Genomic DNA, 7,871 nt, shown 5'->3' on the forward strand with positions numbered 1-7,871 from the left:
ATTGTCGGCCAATAATATCCGGCTCTCATGGCTTGGGCTACAACCATCTTTGCCCCCATATGCATCCCACATATTCCTTCATGTATTTCTCTGATTACATATTCCGCTCCCTCTAGATCAATGCACTTTAGGGAGGGTCCTAGATATGATTTCCTATATAGGGTCTCTTCGATCACTTCGTACTGTAAGGCTCGAACCTTTAGATTTCTTTATTCCTCTTTGTCGTCTGGGGCTATCCCCTCCTGGAGGTATTTCATGAGTAGGGTCATCCATTTGTCTTTTAATACTACTGTGTAAGAAATTGTTACTTCAGTTACTGATGGCTGTTGGAGGGTCTCTACTTTTACCTCTTTGGCCAGATGATCAAAACCTACAGTGGCTAGTTTGCTTAAAGCATCAGCCTTTTTGTTGGAGCTTCTGGGGATGTGCATCACTTCTGCATGTTCAAACTTCTTTAGTAGCTCCTGTGTCACCCTTAAGTACTCCTTCATCTTAGGATCTCTGGCATCATAACTTCCCCCAACTTGATTGGCATCATAACTTCCCCCAACATGGGCTCTGACTCTCTTAGCTTTTACCCTTTCTACCATTCTGAGGCCAGCTAGCAATGCCTCGTAGTCGACCTCGTTGTTGGTACTGGGGACCAAGTCGTATTGCATAAGTTAACTTGATGCCTTCAGGACTTACTAGGATGAGTTCTGCCCCGCTTCCCTCTTCATTGGAAGCCCCGTCCGTATATAGGTTCCACAAGGCTCCCCCCGGTGTTGTTTCTTTTGTTTCATCTACCTTGGCGGTTGTCATTCTTTCCTTTTTTCCTCTTCTTCGTCTCCTTCTGTTTCTATCTAAAAATCAGCCATCACTTGTCCTTTGAAGGCGGTTAGAGGCTTGTACTCGATGGTGGGATCCCCTAGTTCAATTTCCCACTTTGTCAGCCTCCCTGATGTCTCCGGTTTTGACAGTACTTGTTGTAAAGGTTAATTGGTAAGCACTTGTATGACGTGTGCTTGACAGTATCGTCGTAGCTTCCTAGCCGTATAAATGAGGGCCAAAACCAATTTTTCAACTGATAGATACATCTCCTCCCGTCCCTTCAATGTACGACTGACGAAGTAGATGGCTACCCATGCCTCTCCTCTTTCGAGCATTAACACATAACTGATTGTTTTTGTCGTGTGGGAGAGATATAGGGTTAGCACCTCCCCGGGCTGAGGGGTTGTTATGGTAGGGAGCTTACACAGGTGGTTCTTCACTACCCCAGCAGAACTTGCTTTTCTTGATGCTCCTTATCAAAACAGCCATGAATGGAAGCGTTCTTTTTGCTATCTTGGAAAGAAATCTGTTCAGGGCTACTAACCTCCCGTTTAACCTTTGCAGTTCCTTAAGGTTCTTCGGGGGCCTCATTTGGAGTAGTGCCTCTACTTTCTCGGGGTTGGCCTTGATTCCCTCTTTTGTTACTAGTACCCTCAGGAATTTTCCCTCCTCGACCCTGAAGGAACACTGCCCGGATTTTATTTCATGTTGACTCTTCTTAGGGTTTGGAACGTCTCTCTGATTTCGTACAACATTCCTTCTTCATTTATGCTTTTGACGACTAGGCCGTCAACATAGATTTCGACGTTCCTCTTCCTTTGTTCTTCAAAAAGTTTGTCCATGAACCATTGATACGTTGCTCCTGCATTTTTCAGCCCAAATGTCATTTTTGTGTAGCAGTAGGTTCCCTCATCGGTGTAAAATGCCATCTTCTCTTTGTCTTTAGGGTTCATCTGTACCTGATGATATCCCTTTTAGGCGTCCAAGAAACACCTTAGGGGGAACTAGGCCAGAGATTCGATCTTCTTTTCTACTTCTGGTAGGGGGTAGGCATCTTTGGGACATGCTTTATTCAGGTCCTTGAAATCGATACACATTCGTCAACTGTTGTCTATTTGGCTATCATTACCGGGTTTGATATCCTTTGGGGATATCTCACCTTTCTCTCACTATCCCTGCTTGCAATAACTTCCAAGTCTCTTCCAAAATAGCCTGACTTTTTTCTGGCCCCAGATTTCTCTTTTTTTTGTTTTACGGGTTCCATCTAGTGGAACTCTTTGAGGCTATGTTGTACCTGATCTCGTGGGATTCCTGTCATATCTTCATGCTTCCATGCGAACACATCGGTGTTTCTTAACAAAAGTTCCTTCAATCCCACTTTCCCTTTGTCAGATAGTAGGGTCCCTATCTTTACTGTTTGCTCCGGATGTTCCCCATTTAAGACCCATTGTTCTGTTCTTTCTTGCTTCTTCTTCGGCTCATCCCCTAGTCCCACACTCGCAACGATCTCGGCTGAGGAGCGTATAGTAGCTAATCCCTTAGGGGTGGGGAATTTTATGCAGCCGTGTGTGTGGAGGCTTTTGCTCTGAGGGCTCTCATTCCGGGGCTCCCAAGTATGATGTTATATTTTGACGGAGCTCTTACTACTGAGAATCGTAAACATACCGTCCGGACCTTTTCTCCATCTCTGAGGCTGAAAGGGAGGGTTAAGGAGCCCAAGGGTTTCACAACTTCCCCGAGAACCCTACTAACGGGCACAAATCTTCTTCTAATCGATTCCTGATCTCCATCTGGAGCCTGGCGAAGCAATGCTTATACATGACTTCTACACCACTCCCCCCGTTGACGTGTACACGTGTTATGTGGTGTCCCACTACACTAGCTGATGTGTTTAGTGGCATCTCCCTAGCATCTTCGTTACTCAACCCCGAAAACGACAAAGGAACATTCATCCACGAGGGATTTGATGGGAACGCCTCGATTTTTCCCACCTTGGATGCTCTCTCCTTATACTCTGCATCACCTTCCCGCCTCCTAATCATGTCCACGAAGTGTTTGTCTTTGTCCTCCTCTTTAACTTTCGAAGGAGACTTCTTGGGTGGTAGTGGCAGTTGGCCTGCTTTCAACGCGGCTTCCCACAACCTCTTTAGCTGCACACAATTTTCAGTGGTATGCCCCTAGCTTTTGTGATAATTGCAGTACCCCTGGGGTTGGGCCTGTAAGGTTTTTTCACAGGACCAGGGGGTCTGGGGACATACTTGGTTTTGTCAATCACCATTACGTCTCCCGGCCCCGAGTCTTTTGCCCTGGAGAGACATGTGATGAGGGATCTCTTTCCTGGCTTAGGTAGGGAGCGGAGGGGGTTAGTAGGAGAGAGTGGAAGACGGGGGGTGGGGAGGCCTGTAAGGAGTAAATTTTAGCCCTTCCCCAAAGGACCTCCCATAAGTAGCTGGGGCTCCCCCTATATGTTTCCCTCCTAAGCCCCCGGCTTGAAGATCTCCTTCTTTTCTTCCCACTCTCTTAGCTTAGAACCAGTGTCCTTTCCCTTGACAAAGGCTCTTACCCTATCCATGAGTTGATCAAATGTGCTAGGGAAGTCTTCTCCCAGTTTCTCCGTGAGCTGGGAGAAACTTACTCCGTTGATAAAGCCACTTATCTTCATCATTTCCGAAACTCCCTTGATGTTCATACTTTCCGCCGCATGTCTTTCCATAAACTGCTCCACCTTTTCCTCATCTTTCCTTCGAATGTGTAGGACCTCATTGGGGTTTTTCATTACCTTTTGTTGCTGGCTAAAGTTTCGAAGGAATTTCTCTTGCAGTTCTTCGTAGCCATCGATGCTCCTGGATTCCAGACTATCAAACCAAACCTGTGCTCCCACCGTCAACGTTTGGGAGAACATAAGACAACACACAGGCATGGACCAACCACTCACAAATAACGACTAAACTTAACTGTTTTACGTGAACTAAAACTCTATAAGTTGTAAAAAAAATAATGGCAATATTTTAGCGGGAAACATGATTAATGGTTAAACTAGTATTTAAAAGTATCACTATATATTGGTAAGTATTAAAAGCGACTTTTGTAATAGCAACGAGACGTTTTAAGTTATTAACCCTAACATATTTTATTCATTTCACTAGAAAAGCTTTAGCTTGGGTTCTTATTAATTAAAAAAATTAAGAATACAACCGGCCAAAAGGTCCAATACCATTTGAATGATTACAATTAAAAAAAATAGCAATCTAAAATATTTATTTTCCATCTTTGACTTAAGTATTGCACGTCTCGGCCTATGTAAACTACGTAGTTTTCATCGTAAATTAGACTATAATCATTAATCTCGATATAATCTAGTATCGCATGTGACAATTAATTGACCAAACTCTGTGCATACCAAGGCGTTACTGGTCGTATCTATTAGGTTGCTAGCCAACTTCACCCCTTTGTTGACGTTGTTGGGGTCCATCATGCAAACCTTTTAACTAAATATGAAAGCAAACAAATTTGAAACACATGACATGATCATAAAACTCGTCAAGCACTTTTATAACACACCCATACATATAAACATGCATTTGATTTTTATTAATCACATGAAACACTTAATTGTGACTGTTAACCTCTAACCAATGATCCAACTTCATTATCAAAATGCATATATCCATAGTTAGAATAATTTAAAATGTTTAAACATTTTAGCCAAATACGAAAGGATTCAATAAAATTAATTAACTCTTCTCTAATGTTTGGCAATCTTGTGTTGAATGATTAAGAGGTCTAACCGATTAACCGGTGGCATCTGAATCATTTAACATGTTTTTAAAACTTACCTATTAAGAGACTTCATGAAACATTAAGATGCGTCTTTCAAATGAATCAAACACACGATACCTCTGACCGATTCAAAGATAGCCTCTTAAGAGAATAATTAAGAGGCTACCAAACAACCACTTATCAAATCTTATCGCAACTTTATTTAAACTTGTGACAATCCCATCGTCACCTTTTATTAAACATTATATACCAAATTATTAATGTGTGAAACTCTAAAAATATCACAAATGTGTTATGATTTTGATGAAAGTACTACCAAAACCATTGAAGTTGGCCATAAAAAGGTATAATTCATGGCTCAAAATATGGACTTCAAGCATCACCTTTGTAAAATAGTTATTGGACTTAATAATATATATACTGTTTAAAGATTTTGTTTGCACCGGAAAGAAACAATAACGCCTAAGGCCCATAATCTGTAGGCCCAATGTCTAAAACCCATTGACCCAATCTATGCGAATATATAAAACGAATCCGATACTCTTTTTATTGTCCATTTGTTTTCCTACTAGGCTACTACTCCCTCCGCGAATGTGAAATTGTGAACCCAGCATTGATGCAGATGTAAACCGTGAAAAAAATCATTTTGATAGGACAATCTGATTTTAGCGATGTAATGCCTCATTTGTTAGACTAATCAACGTTCAAACATATTTCGACAAAAAACTTACGTGTTACGTTCTTATATATGCATTTTTTTCAACAGTACTAAAGATTAGGTATCATTATGAAAAATTGTAGCATAGACATTAAACCACACCAAAGCAGCCTTGAAAGCATTAAACTGTGTATACACGTTAAGCATAGTAATTACTGTATGAAATATAAAAAATTCTCCATTAGATTGTTAATTATTTTGGTTTTTGTTAAAGAAAAATAAAACTTTTATTCGGTTAGTTAATAAACTAAAGAAAAGTATTTATTTTTAACATGAAGCAAAAGAAACAATGGATTCGTTTTATTCTTTATAAAGGAAGTTGCTAACTCTAGTGAACTTTAGAATATTTATACTTGTATTGGTAACTAACTAATGAAATGTCATATAAATTTGAGTGTTACTCGGCCCTATCACCAAAACTAATATTTTTTATTACATGTGCAGACAAAAATACACAAACGTGGAAAAGCATTTTCGGCACGGCCTCCATCTCTATCTCTATAATTACACTAAAAATCACTACTCTTTCCAGTTCAATTAAATAGTACTTATTTATCTTTATCATCATAGTTTTCTCTCCTTTACTTACGACCAATTCAACAAATATTAAAAAATAAATACGGGTAAACAATATTCTAAGCCCGTGAACAAGTTTCAAACAATCCATTATCACATGCATAGAAGTCAAATCAGTAAAAGGTCACAACACATTACAAAATAGAAGTACTACAATGGCATGAACAACTGATCCTAGTTGAATCTCAACGAACACGGAAACTATGATCGAAATGCAATGAAAATGAAACTCGGAAATCACAATGAAAAGTAACCAAACAACATTAGGAAAAGGAAAACCGTAGACAATATTGTTGTGTCTAGCTACCGAAACGATCGACATTAAGTTCTAGGCACAAATGAAGTCCTTGGGGAGCTCCTTGCCACAAGTGTTAATAAGCAAGCTAAGTGAGATAGGGATATTAATATTAATCCCAAGGACATTGGCTTTCAAAGCAGTGCAAAGGCATACAGCCGCTTCAAGGTCGAGAAGGCCGCCCAGGGCTGAGCAGCAAGGGTGGTCGGGCGGATTCCCGATTACTGTCCCAACGGAGTCATTGAGCAGCTTAGCACATATCCCTAGTTTCAGGGCGTCTCTTGGGCAGTTGCCCTTGGGAGTAGTAGGAGTGGGCACTGGTAGAGCTGGAGTGTGACAAGTGAAGCATGCCTGTGTGGCTACAAAGGAGGAGATTGGTGGCTAGGAAGAGAGTAGAAGATTTGCTGAAAGCCATTGGTGCGCAGGTTTGAGTATGAGGATAAGTATGTGGTTCTAGGGTTTATATAGATGAAGTTTGGTAGTATAATACTGAGAGAAGCATGCATCTACGTGATAAGTTTTTCGATAATGTAAAGATCCCAACTTGCATGTGAAGGAATGCGGTACTAGTTACATTGGTTGGGAGTGTAATGCCTGATCATTGCGGTAAAAAGTAATTCTTTAAACATCTATAATAATTGGTCCATTTGGCAGCATGCTTAATTTTTCCAGGCGAAATCAAGCGAGCCTTATGAGCAAGCGGAGTAGCTAGTTTGGACAACCCTATTTGTCGTACTTAAAAAGATAGCATTAACTTAATATGCGTTAATTGAAAAACGTTAGTTCTTTATTAGTTGATTAAAAATAAGCTGGTTTTACTGCAGTAGGCATTCAGGCGGCGGATTTTTCCTAGAATAGGAGATTATAGGTTTAGGCTACTATTGCCTGGATCGCGAACGTATGAGGTCATCTTTTGCTATTGTGTTACCCCGAGTAGTCTGGCTTTATTCGTTGGTCATTCAAAGAAAAAAAAAATTCAACTGTAACGTACTCAATGTTAACAAACGAATAATCCAGTTCTTTCGATTAATTACAAATTCAAGGATCAATCTTTCTCATAAAAATTTGACGCCTTCTTTTAACGATGAATAAAAAAAGTCACTGATTATACGAAAAATAAATTTGGAAATTGTAAATATTATTGATTATAGCTTTTTTGTAACTTTTATATGTATATATTGTAAATAATATATCAATAAAAACAAGAAACAGAATACACACACACACACATCTTCACGGACTTGGTTTCTTAATTCTTAGCACATTTTATGAACCATTAAAAATCGTAAGTAAATATATGTAAGAATCTTTTAAATCGACCTCAAATTTATTAAGTGATGCCAGCCAAGCAATGAACTCCCGTGAAGCATGACTACATACCATTTCTGCGTCTATCCTGCAGCCATTGGTGGTTTTTTTGTCATTCTATCTGTCGTAATATAAAGATGGCCAATCATCTATCCATTCTGAGAAGGTAAATTAATCTTGGCATTTAACGGTGTACAACTTGTGCTTCACACGCATTTTGTATAATTTATACACTGAATCTAATGTAGATAAATCTATATCATGAGGTTATATATTTCTAGGCTGTTAATGTAACACCCCGCCTTTAAGCGGAATACACCCGGGTGTGACGTACAGATTATTCAAAGCTCATAACGCTATTAAAGCGACAATAATTATATTTAA

General features: G+C 39.7%; 1 pseudogene; it reads right to left on the reverse strand.

The window, feature by feature from the left end:
- Nucleotides 1-6,071: 6,071 nt before the first annotated feature.
- On the reverse strand, nt 6,072-6,594 carry LOC143631567 (14 kDa proline-rich protein DC2.15 pseudogene; annotated as a pseudogene).
- Nucleotides 6,595-7,871: the final 1,277 nt, after the last annotated feature.

The sequence above is a fragment of the Bidens hawaiensis genome, unplaced genomic scaffold (genome assembly GCF_021521415.1).
Source record: "Bidens hawaiensis isolate Kalapana, Puna unplaced genomic scaffold, B.hawaiensis_p1.1 tig00006109_1, whole genome shotgun sequence".
In the NCBI taxonomy this organism is placed as follows: Eukaryota; Viridiplantae; Streptophyta; class Magnoliopsida; order Asterales; family Asteraceae; genus Bidens; species Bidens hawaiensis.